Genomic DNA, 12,648 nt, shown 5'->3' on the forward strand with positions numbered 1-12,648 from the left:
AGTATCTCTTTAATCAAGAAATGTCCCTAACTAAGTCCCTAAGTTTTCAATAAAGAATTTTTGCATGAATCAAAGAGACTATTGTTCTTGTAGCAAGAACTTCTTTGCATATTCATTTTGGGTCAAGAGTGAAATACTTTGGACAGATAGATTCTTCTATTCTCTAAAGTAATTTTTTAAAGCTTATGAAAAGATAATTAATGCTTTGGGCAAAGAAACGTCGTTCTTGGCTCTATTGAAAAGCGCCAATCTTTTAGGTCAAAGTCATATTCATTTCGACTGAGAGATCCTTTTTTTCAGTGTATGCATCTCCTTTCTGTTTTGCCATAATCTTGAATACTAGCATATGAGGAAAAGCGCCATAAACATTATACTACTTATTTCTTGATTATGTAATTTCTGTTAGTGGTGTGTTAGACTTTACGGCTATATTTGTTGCAATATTTGGGTAAAGTTGTTACTTGTTTAGCTTTTGTTTTTGGTTTGTTTTGTTATTGCTAAATTCCAAGTATATAGGGACATTCATCTATTAAGGGGACTGGCGGAAGACACGGATAGCAGGATACTGCCTGGAAAGTAAAGAAAGTACTGAGCGCAACATGTATACGTCTGAAGCTGTGAGTAGAGGCATGGGATATATCAAACTTGTATTTGCAGTGTCGGCACAAAAAATATAATTTAGTTTGTGCAACAGACTTATAATGGTGAAGCTCACTCTTAGTTAAAATACAATACAGACAAATAATTATAAAAAATGAAAACAATATAGGTATTGAGTCTTCTCTAGGATGTTTTTAAAATTTTATTGATGTTTGCATATATATTCTAAAATAATGTTTTTAACAACCCTACCATTTACTTGTTATTCATTTCCCTCAAAACAAAAACACTAAATCACCACAATACACCAAAACACTTTTACTTTTACACTGGACGCGCGTTTCGCTAACCATGTTAGCATCATCAGCAGATGATTATAAACTGAGTTTATTATTATAAATAATAGTACATAGTATTTCTTTTTCAGCCTTATACCCTTCTGGGGGTTAAATGCTCGCTGCTGCAGGTTAAAAATAGCCAAATGCCTCGTCATCTAATTAGTGACGCGCATGAATGGATTAACGAGATTCCCACTGTCTCTACTCACTATCTAGCGAAACCACTGCCATATTTTAGTGTCTTGGGAGATAGAGAACAGTAGTTTTTACATCATACTAATAAAAGTGTATGAATTATTGAACATGTTAACACACATGTCAAACCACTACGTCAAAAAAGACTCAGTCAACAAGGAGCCTGTAAATTAGATGAAGCCTATTTTCATTTACATTTTATAGAGATAAGATAGCAGCCTTTGAAATCAAACTGAGTTGTATAAAACGCAAATACTTGATTTCAAGTAGTTGAACAATGTGAGCAGTGTTTCAAGTACTTGCAAAAGTGGTTTTACAAGAATAATCAGTTTGCAAGTAAAGTTGGTCAGTTTTCTTCCATGTTAGGACTTGCAGAGACAAAATATTTGACGTGTAAACACGTTGTCAATTTCTTGAAGTAGCAGTTGCACGAAAAAATGGTGCCAAGTAGGTTGTCCGAATTTTACGAAAAGCATTTTACGAAAAGCACGAATGTTTGTAGAACGTTAGCAGTGTACAATATAGAATCAAAATGAGAGATGCTGCCTATGAAAGCGTTTTGGAATAAATAATTATACCTTAGATTTATCCATGGTTTTACCCATATTCTCTTACCCATACTCTTGCTTTTCGTTTTTTGTTTCTTTCTAACAAAATATGTAATTCATCACTTGACGTATGACATAAATTATTCACACCACATTTAACAATCTCGGTGGTCTCCATAATTCTTGCACAATAATTTGACCAGTGTAAACATACAATTTTAAAATGTTCAATTGCAAGTACTTGCCATCAAGTATTTGCGCAAGCAAAACTTGCAAAGTGTAAACACCGCTTAAGAGAAATAATTATTATAAAAATTTAATTCATATATAAAATTATATGCAATTACAAACTAGATTCCTAAACAGCAAAAAGATATTCATGGAAGACAAAAACTATATGAATACCAAATGCCACAGCTCTCACAAACAAAGTACAGAAATAATAGTACTATTGTACGTGTTATGCCATAGTCAAAATTCTGTAACCATATGTGTAATACAAGCACACAAAGCTTTGGAAATAAACTGACAGAAAAACGAATAATAAGTAAATGGTAGGGTTGTTAAAAACACTATTTTAGAATATATATGCAAACATCAATTAAAGTTTAAAAACAGCCAAGACAAGATTCAATGCCTATATTATTTTCATTTTTTATAATTATTTGTCAGTATTGTATTTTAACTAAAAGTGAGCTTTGCCATTATGAGTTGGGTAAATTAAATTATACTGCAGAAAACAATCGTGGGTTGTTGGTTAATTTATATAAAATTATATGCAGTTACCAACTAGATTTCTAAACAGCTAAAAAGAGATTCATAGAACACAAAAACTATATGAATACCGAATACCACAGTAGCTCTCACAAATAAAGTACAGAAATAATAGTACCATTGGACATGTTATGCCATAGACAAATTTCTGTAATCATATATATAATACAAGTACACAAAGCTTTGAAAATAAACTGACAGGGAAATGAATATTACAGTTGAGGGTTGGAACCTTTGGTGTTACACAGCAAAATAAAAATAGTAATCACCACAATACATCAAAACACTTTTACTTTTACACAAAAAACACTAAATTACCACAATACACCAAAACACTTTTACTTTTACACTGGACGCGCGTTTCGCTAACCATGTTAGCATCATCAGCAGATGATTATAAACTGAGTTTATAATAATAAACTCAGTTGATAATCATCTGCTATTATTTATAATAGTAACATATAATAGTAATAACATATAATAGTAACTAATATAATAAATAACATAAATAAGTAACATATAATAGTAATAATAATAAACTCAGTTTATAATCATCTGCAATAGCAATACAAGGGTGCTGCATGTACGTAGCTGTCATGGCTGGGACTTTGCGGTCACGCCATGGGCCTTAGATGGTAGATGGCCATAAGCATGCTAACACACCTATTAACGGCTCTTAGCCCACACACGACGCATAAACGTCGCATGTATCGTGGAGCCCCATTTAAGAGCGCCATGGATGCAACTTGCTTTAAGCTGCTTTGTCAGCTCCAGGCACTGAACAGTTTGTTCGTTACAAAGTCGCCAAATGCCACGTGCCCCGATCACCAGGGGACAGAAATGGAACTCCTTACCGGGCCATCTTGAGCGCGCCGCTTCGAGAAATTTCTCGTTAGCATATACGGCACATTTGCGTGTATGATCTCCGAAGGAGTATGGACCGGAAGATGCACGACACGTTTTACCGTACCACGCACCAACCGGTCCACATCCTTCAGAATAGCCCCTGTCACTGCAGTACTCTGAAGGCCTTACTGGAGCCAGGGTATCAGATAACTACGAATAATACATAGCTTCTGATCCGGCTTCAGTGGTGCCCTCTCCACCGCTCTCAGCCAAAATTGCAAGTTAGGGATATTTGGCTTGTTCAGACCCGTAGAACCATAGTAATGCCCCAAGTACTTGAACGACGAGATCACCTGTAGAGCTGGTGTTTTCCTCCCAGAGATGGAAAAAATGCTGCGCGAGATAGGTAGCTTCCGCTTATCGCCACTGCAAGTCGCCGTCGCATGGGCGGTTGACTTGGACGGGTTCACGGTCATTCCCCGGCACTGAACAAATTCACTGACATCGTTAAGCGCCAGTTGCATTTGTATTTGGCTGTCGTTCAAGGGGACTATGTCATCAGCAAATCCTAAAAGGGCGACACTTGTGTCGTTACCCAGAGAGCCCCCTGTGTGCTCGTCATTCACGTTGCATAGCAATTCATCCATGACTAAATTGAAGAGGAATGGAGGCAATGGATCGCCCTGTTTGACACCTCACCTAAGAGATAAGCGTTGAGTGCATGCGGTGCCAGCCTTAATAGTCGTATTGCAACCGTTGATGCTCGACATTATGTACTCCACTAGACCCCCCTCAATCCCTGCCCTCCTCATAGCCCTGCACATCGAAGAGTGAGAGACGGAGTCGAACGGTTTGCTTAGGTCTAAGGCTACGACATTGTACGCCTGGTCGTTGCTGAGTCTCGTACCAATAAAATGGTCGAGAAGCAGGGTATTGGCCAAGGTACCATCGAGCTCCCTAAACCCGCGCTGTTGCGCACATAACTCCACTAGTCTTCTCTGCAGAACTCGATGGAGGAGCATTTGGGCGACCGACCCGATGGCAATAGGCCTCCAATTGGTCGCTAGTCTTCGGTTACCCTCTTTAGGGACTAATACTGTGTGCAGCTCCTTCCAAGCTGGCAGTTGGACGTTCCTGCCCACGATGACACTAAACACAAGGCTTAAGTAGTCGTGAGGAACTCTCTTCACGTCTTGGACAGTTAGGCCATCCAGACTGGGGCTTTGTTCTGCCACCCTTTAATAGCATTTCTTACCTCTGCAGAGGAGATGGGGTAAAATGTAGATGCACCCCTTTTCTCAATGCTGACTGGTTCGTCATCTTCAGCCGACGGGGTCTCGAATACTTTACCGTACAGCTTCTCAACGTTATCCACATTTGGGACATCAGGTACGTCATACAGGCCCTTGCCGGATAACAGGATATCGGCTAGATTTGATCTGTCCCTTGCGAACATATCTTGAACCTTCTTATACTCGGCGGCACGGTTACCCTTACCGCCGCACAGTGCTCCACTTAAAAGGACAATATGGACAAAAATCGAAACAATGCCTGAAGTGTTGTTAGTTGGTGGTATTTATTTTGTAAGTATGTATAAAAACTAGTGAAAATAAGACAACCCGAAGAAAGCTATGTATTTATCTTAAAAATAAGTAAAGAAATTAAATATTTTGTTGCACCTACAAAATTCTCAAGATATGTTTACTTGGAAAACAGGTCTTGTGATCTGGATGAGCAGCATTCAAAACTTTTCTCAGTAAACAATATTTTCGCTGGGAAAGATCTAAATCTAAGACTAACGCTAGTTTTTTTCCGGAGATAAACAGTATTCTGGTTGGGCTAAACCTCGGGTTAAACTACTATACAGCGGAGACCAGGCTACTAGTAATATAGCAACTTGCCGGACGAATTTACGCTTACCCGATTGCGTTTGTACTTATTCACTGCCGGCTAGTCGGCTGGTCAGGCAGTAGGCAGTTGCAGTTGTGCTTGGACGGGTCGGTCGTGACAGACTAGGAATACGACGCGAGGAGTTCCGAGCATTTATTATTTTCATTTTAAGTGTTTATCTTCACTTAAGGTAACATGTAAAATAAAAATACTTAAATATGTATTATTTGAGTGTGTTTACAAGCCAAAACTAAAAATAAATAAATTCTCTAAGCCCAAAACTCATTTCCAAAATTAAAAAATACCTCAATAAAATAAAAAAAAACTAAAATATTACCCTAAATAAAAAAAAAGTTATAACAAGTGTTTATAATATATAAAAGACCACCTTCTTGTGCTAGACATAAGCCTAGGCGGTCGTAAAATCCCAGTCTGACATTGGCTAACATATTAGGGCTAATAGTTTGGAAAGCCTCTCGTATTTTTACTTGAAGCTCATCCAGATTATTAGCCCTATTATGACCATACACTTTGGATTTTAGATAACCCCACAAAAAGAAATCATTGGGAGAAAGATCTGGTGATCTAGCGGGCCACAAAATAGTTCCATGTCCACTAATTGAACGATTGGGAAAAGTATTGTTCAAATATTCTAGAACAATACGGGCATTGTGGGCAGGGCAACCATGGGTCTTGTTGAAACCAGACATTGTGGAATCTTTCTCCCAATCTTTCTTTGCAACATTTAAATTACCCTCTATAAAAAATGGACCAATCTTATGCTCCCCTACACACACAATAGATCTATAAACACACAATAGATCTATAAGGTCGCGGTGATTAACTCCCCTTCTAAACATTCTACATGCTCCCCTACAAAACCACCTCAAACATTTAGCTTTTGAGGATATTGTGTGCGTACCTCAAAATATTTGTGCAAATTTTCCCGAGACAAATATCGTACTTGTGTAGGGTTATGACGACTCAATAAATGAAAACTTGATTCGTCGGTGAAAACTGTACGCCGAATAAAGTTTTCATCTAAATTGGCCTTTTCCATTACAGATTCACAAAACGCCATACGCCGAAATTGGTCTTCATGGAAAATTTCTTGAGTTTTGCGCGCTTTATACGATCGGTATCCATTCTTTTTAAGGACTCTTTTAACCGTGCTAGGTGAAGAATCTGTTACCTTACCAATTTGATTACTTGAAAACGTGGGATTTTGATCCGCGGTAGCACAAATGAACACTTGCTTTAACTCCTGTTCTTCATTAATCAACACATCAGGCTTTTCGTGTTTTTGTGGGGACACGCACCCATGTGTTATTTATTATTAATAATTCTTGATTAATTCCCCAAAATTATTAATAATTCTTGATATAGTAGGTAAAGGTGGAATTGGCCTGTTTACAAAAGTTTGTGGAAAAATTGTTTGTATATCCCGATAAGACCTATTTTGGAAATACCATTTTACAATTTGAATTTTCTCACGAACTTCGTAAACATCCATTATTTTACTTAAAAAATAAATTTTACACGAGAGCTGCCGCGAGAATCTATGTATCCGTTTTGGCTATTAAAACACGAATAAATACAAATTCTGAAACATTCTTATCACATATCTACCTATTTTTATTTTATCGCATTTTTTCGCTTGCTTTTTATCCAGCGGACGGGTATACGCTAATTCGTCCGGTTCTGCCTATGTTACTACTACGGTGGTCCGGTCTGTATGTTGGACTGGACTTATGCTCGCGGCAAAACTTAACTCTTCTGCCGGAGTAGAACTTAGGAGATGTGTAACTCGCCGTTTAATAATAATTTTGTTTATGTATACAGAGTGTCTTAAAAATGAATGTTTTGAATTTAAATTTTTCGAAAGACTAATGCCAGGGAGAGAGAAAGTCTTTCAACATCCCAATTATACATGAGTTATTAAATTATGTGTGTATAAGTCCTGGATAGTCTATATATATTTCGTATGACAGCAAAGGATACTATTGATGATTGACAATATAAACAATACTAAAATATACATACAACCACATACAAATTGTCAAACTTCAAGTCCAAACGGATAGAACAATACAATGTAAAAATAAGAAATAATTGTATAGAATAAATAATTAAATAGACAATAATTGACTAGCATTTTTTTTTCCAGTATATATTCTATTTTAACACTCTATATAGTTTTAGAAACAGACGTAACTTTTTTTTAGTTTTAATTTAAATAAGTAATAGTTAAATGTAACTAATTTCTAAAATAAAAGTAGTTTTTAAAGAAAAGGTGACTTTGACATTCAATAAGTTAAATTATGTTTACTTATGACGGTTATGATTCTATACACACATACACATACAACCTCCCACAACGGAAGTTGAGATATAAAACTGAAGTACAGTTTGAAAAGTGAAAAGAACAAAGTGTATTTGAGCCAGGAAAGTATAGTCTTGATAACATGTTTTGTATAGACGGCCTACGACAGTTTACCAGTAAACAAATTATAGGACACCCTTCGAATAGTAATTGAACTATATGAATTATATCAATGCAGCAAACAAAATTACGAAGAAAATATAGAGTGTATTGAATCCTGACAAAGACATAAGAAATCACCAATAAAGGTACACCTACATTAACACTAGTTGAGAGTTTCGTGGCATACGACTCAGATATATGCATCTTATAAAGAATAGAAATACCTAAAGTACAAATAAATTCCGTCCACTAGATGATCACGGCCCATATGAAAAGGATGTCAATTAACCTTTAATGATGATATTTAGCACAGATCGAACCAAACCAAACTATAGGTGTACAGATAAGTATCGCTGATAAACGAGAAGCAAAACAATTAGTATGTTTCGACCATATAAAAAGAATGTCAGTCAAAAGGCCTGTGACATACGTGCGCACGGAAAATGGTAGAACAAAGATATCCTTAGACAAGATGCTATCATTAGAAAATATATTAAAGAAGGATCATGTCAATATAGAAGGATATGGCTGCCTAATAATTACAAACGGTCAACAGTGCTGTAGAGAGCTCACATGCATATGTATATAAATCTCCTATCCGCCCCTAAACTATCATTCCCTAGAATATTCCTCAGTGCCAACATAGGATGTCAAAGTTGGTACCATGTCCGAGCTTGTGGAACCAACAATTCGAGTGTCACAGTGCATTACCTCGCATCATTTTTGATACGATTTTCCAGGAAATCTAAATAAAGATGACTAATTTTACATTAAATTGTTACTATTTTTTTAAATGAATTATTATTTTATAGAGCCGAAATGTCAATGCTTTATTACCCAATAGAATATTTTAAATTATTTTTGTGAAAATATTGTATTTTTTTTAATAATAATATAATTTTATTAAAAAACAAAAATAATTATTGGTCTCTTTTGATGATGAATATTATGGTTATTATTGATGTTAGAAATTTCTAAACATTCTTAAGTTAGGTTACATTAAGGCAGATGCTTGATTTTGTAGTAACCTAATTATCTAAAACAATAATTTATTATAAACCAATTTTGATTATTTCATAGTTTGTCACTTAGTTTTTTTTAAACTCAAAATTTGCTAATTTACATATTCCATTGCAAACCATTTCTTTTTTTTATTTGGATATGTCTATTTGCAGTTTAACTTTTTACAATTATTAGTTGTTTTTTTTTGACAGTTTTATATTAAACTTCTCCAAATAATGTGAGAATTAAAATTATTTTGCTATTCATTAAGTAGAAGACTGAATTTTATTTTTTTAAAATCTATTATTATTTTGACTGTGTTAAAACAAAATATCAATAAAGAACATTGTAAATATTTTTTGATAATTAATATAATTCCTGTTTTTCTTACACAGTTTTTTTCCAATTTTACTTATAAGTTCAGATTCAAAATGATCATCAATCAGAATCCAGTCGAAAAGGATCGAGCTCATAATCCTCCGCAACTAAGAATCCTGGACAACCATTATCGAAACCAAACATCAATTAAATTACATAGATCTTAACCTATGTAAGGTGATAAGTGTAATTCAGACTAATTGAATATTTTGATTAAATCTTCTTTTCCAGAAAAGTTTAAGATTAATCCAGAATTGACATTTTAGTTTAAACAAGAGAACCCACCCTCCTCCTCAGTACAGTACAAGTATGGGAATATTTTTTTTATTTAATTTCTGGCACTTAAAATACACGGTTAATCTACCTCAAATCTCCACATTGCCTGTCGAAAAGGCGCATCCTGGCCACGGCACCACTCTGTAGTGACTTAACTTATTGGATTCAAACAACCCGTTATTAAAAAATATTTATTTATAAATGTAATTTAAAATGTGGAGAAATACGTGTTTACAGCTCGACAACCAAGCTCTAACTGAATACAAATACAATGAGAATTAACGAACTTAACAATAATGCTTGTCTCAGCGAAAACAGAATTAAAGTCTTTTTCATATGATCTTCATGGTAAAGGGTTGTGTAACACCTCCCCCCTAAGATTCGAATACACAGCTTGGCTAGGGTAGTCGAACATCTTCTAGTGGAACATCCCTCTGTTGTGGTGTAGGTGTTTTCCATTTCTTCCAGGCAACGTAGATACAGACGATGAAAAGCAGAACGTACATACCGATTGTCCACGCACTTGGAATTGCCGATACTTTTTCGAAAACTAATTGTGGTTTATTGTCTTTTATTTCTGATTTTAATTTATACAATTCGGTCCAGGTTTACATTGTCTATATGGGCACTAAGATTGACCGAATGTATAAAAAATGTATTTTCGTGAAAATCCGAAAACAGAAAAGGTTGTGTTTTAATTTTTATTGTTTTTTGACTATTGATTATCAGTTCATTGTTTGTTTTCACTTGGCAGTTCGACGGTATTTCTAATAAATACGTTCCAATTACACGTACACTTTCTTCTTGCTGAAGACATTTCAAATTTATAATTTCTTCGAAGGGCGTCACGTATATCCAGTTATTCGATGAACTTAATTGTTTTGAGAATGAGTGGGAAATTTGTGCTTCAATTTGATGGCACTGCGACAGGTTTTGAATTTCATCTAACAGCTGTACGGCACAGGAATCCTGGTCTTTGACTTCTCGTACATCGGACTCGTCGCAGATAAACAGCTGGTCTCGGGTATCACGGCATTTGTTGGTTTGAAAGGTCTAGTGCAATTTGTTTTTTAATAAAAAATTATTTTTAGCTATTACAACCTTAAACAAACTCTTTACAAATACTGGTACTGAACAAAAATGAAAATAATCAAAATTTTCTTTAAAGGTTAATGGAATTTTTAATAAACATGTAATTCTATTATTTAATATATAGCACTCAACTTCAATAATTTTTTCGTATATGAGAATATTTTCAAATGTAACGTTTAACGGAATTTTATCGATTCCAACAATATTTTGAATATTAATTAGTTCATTGAATAAATCTTCAGTTTTCACAATACTGGAATTCGTGACTTAGAGAAAGCAATAGAATTTTCGATATCTTGTGGAACATTATCGACAGTTTCATAAATATTTATTAATTGAATGAGTGTGTCTTTAATAAACATCGAATTTTTTCTATAAACTGCCCCTTGAACTATTTGTTCAGTTTGATTGATTTTAAATTCTAAAAGCTTTTCGTTGTGTAAAATTTGTTTAACACTAGAATTAAATTCATTTATCACTCTGAGCGATAAAGAATTTTGTTTCAAAATATTTTCCGCCAAATTCTTTTGATTGGTTTGTAGATTATTTATTAATGTGTTGTATCTTTCGCCATCGGATGCGTCTGAATTTCCACTGATAGTTTTAAATACCGACCCTAAAGCATTTATTAAGCCTCGCTTTGTTCTATCAGATCGTGGTATGATCTGATTTATTTCTGAATTTACTCGCTCTTGTAAAACGTTTAAAATATTTAAATAGTTAATTGAATCAAATGTATAATTTTTATTTTGGTTTATTAACCAAGTTAAATTAGTCCCATTTATATTAAGTGTATTTATTTCTAATATTAAAGGATTTAAGTCATAATAATGAATCAGCGTAAATGAGCTTTGCCGTAATTTTGCCTTTCCAAGTTTCATCGGAATTATACCGGGGTTGTCATTTAACTGTTTCAAGAGAATTTTTTCTTGTCCGAAACAAAGTCCTGATAGGATTCTGAAAATAAATATGAAAACTAATTATTAAAACTATACCTATGTTTCAGAAGACGTTTTAGATTACTTAAATGTATTTTTCCACGTGTTTTACTTGTCGCTGTTTTTCTTGGTAAATCAACTGAATCTAAGTTTACTGGTTTGTGGAATTTGTCAGAGTTTTTCTGTCTTACAAATTTCTTAGGATAAGCTTTTTGTCCTTCCTTGAATAATAATTCAGGGTCATCGCGATCTTTATTAATTTTATTTGCGACAGATTCTTTGTGATTTATTAATTTTTCGTTCAATTTAGAGTATAAGATTTTCGATTTTTCTCTGTTACTTTCAATATAATCGGTAATTAAAATTTTATTAATATCGATGTCAAATGGATCATCGGATGAAACATGTCCATTTATAACCTCAATTGGTTTTAAGTTTGTTACCGAATGTATTGTATGATTGTATGCTAAAATTGCGTAAGTGATTTTCTGGCTTACAGAGGTGTTGTTTGAAAACCTTTGTTGTTTAATAACCGAATATGTTCTGAAAGAGTAGAGTGTAGTCTTTCAACCATTCCGTTCGATTGTGGGTGGTTTGGAGAACAGAAATGTGTTTTTATCTCATGCAATTCAAATAACTCTGTAACGACTGAATTTTTGAACTCTGTACCATTATCTAATATAATTTGCGATGGAATCCCATGATGTGAAAAAAATATTAATAGATTATTAACAATATTGTCGCGACCTAGCTGGGGGTTGTTTGCTAGGGTCGCTATACCAGGTTCTCTCTCTCAATCAAAACAACCATTGAACAGAATGTGCATTTATTTAATATAAAGTTCACAGTATAATACAATTTTGGGGAATGCCAAGACTTAATGGTTTAGTTAACTAAGTACTTACAGGAACATCTTCAGTCTGCGCTGTCTTCTGCTAACGGACTGATAACGTGAATTACTGACTGTATAATACGACTCACATCGATGGACTAACTTCTCCACTCTCTTCAGCGTACATTTTTATATTTTCTATCCCTCGTGGTCATCGCCGGTTACGTCGTTCAATCTGTTTTCATCTAATTACATTCACCCGGCTATGACCATGAGGCAATCGAACTTTGGTAGCCTGCGTTTGATTATCGACCCGAGATTGTTGTATTTTAATTGTTTAATTATTAATGTTATTTAAAAACATATCTGGGTCGATGTCATACAGGTAACCGATCTCTTGGGCCTATATCAAATTGTTTTTTCCCAATTTAATCTAAGCCCAATTTGACATCTA

The sequence above is a fragment of the Sitophilus oryzae genome, unplaced genomic scaffold (genome assembly GCF_002938485.1).
Source record: "Sitophilus oryzae breed Bouriz unplaced genomic scaffold, Soryzae_2.0 scaffold_476_pilon_pilon, whole genome shotgun sequence".
NCBI lineage: Eukaryota > Metazoa > Arthropoda > Insecta > Coleoptera > Curculionidae > Sitophilus > Sitophilus oryzae.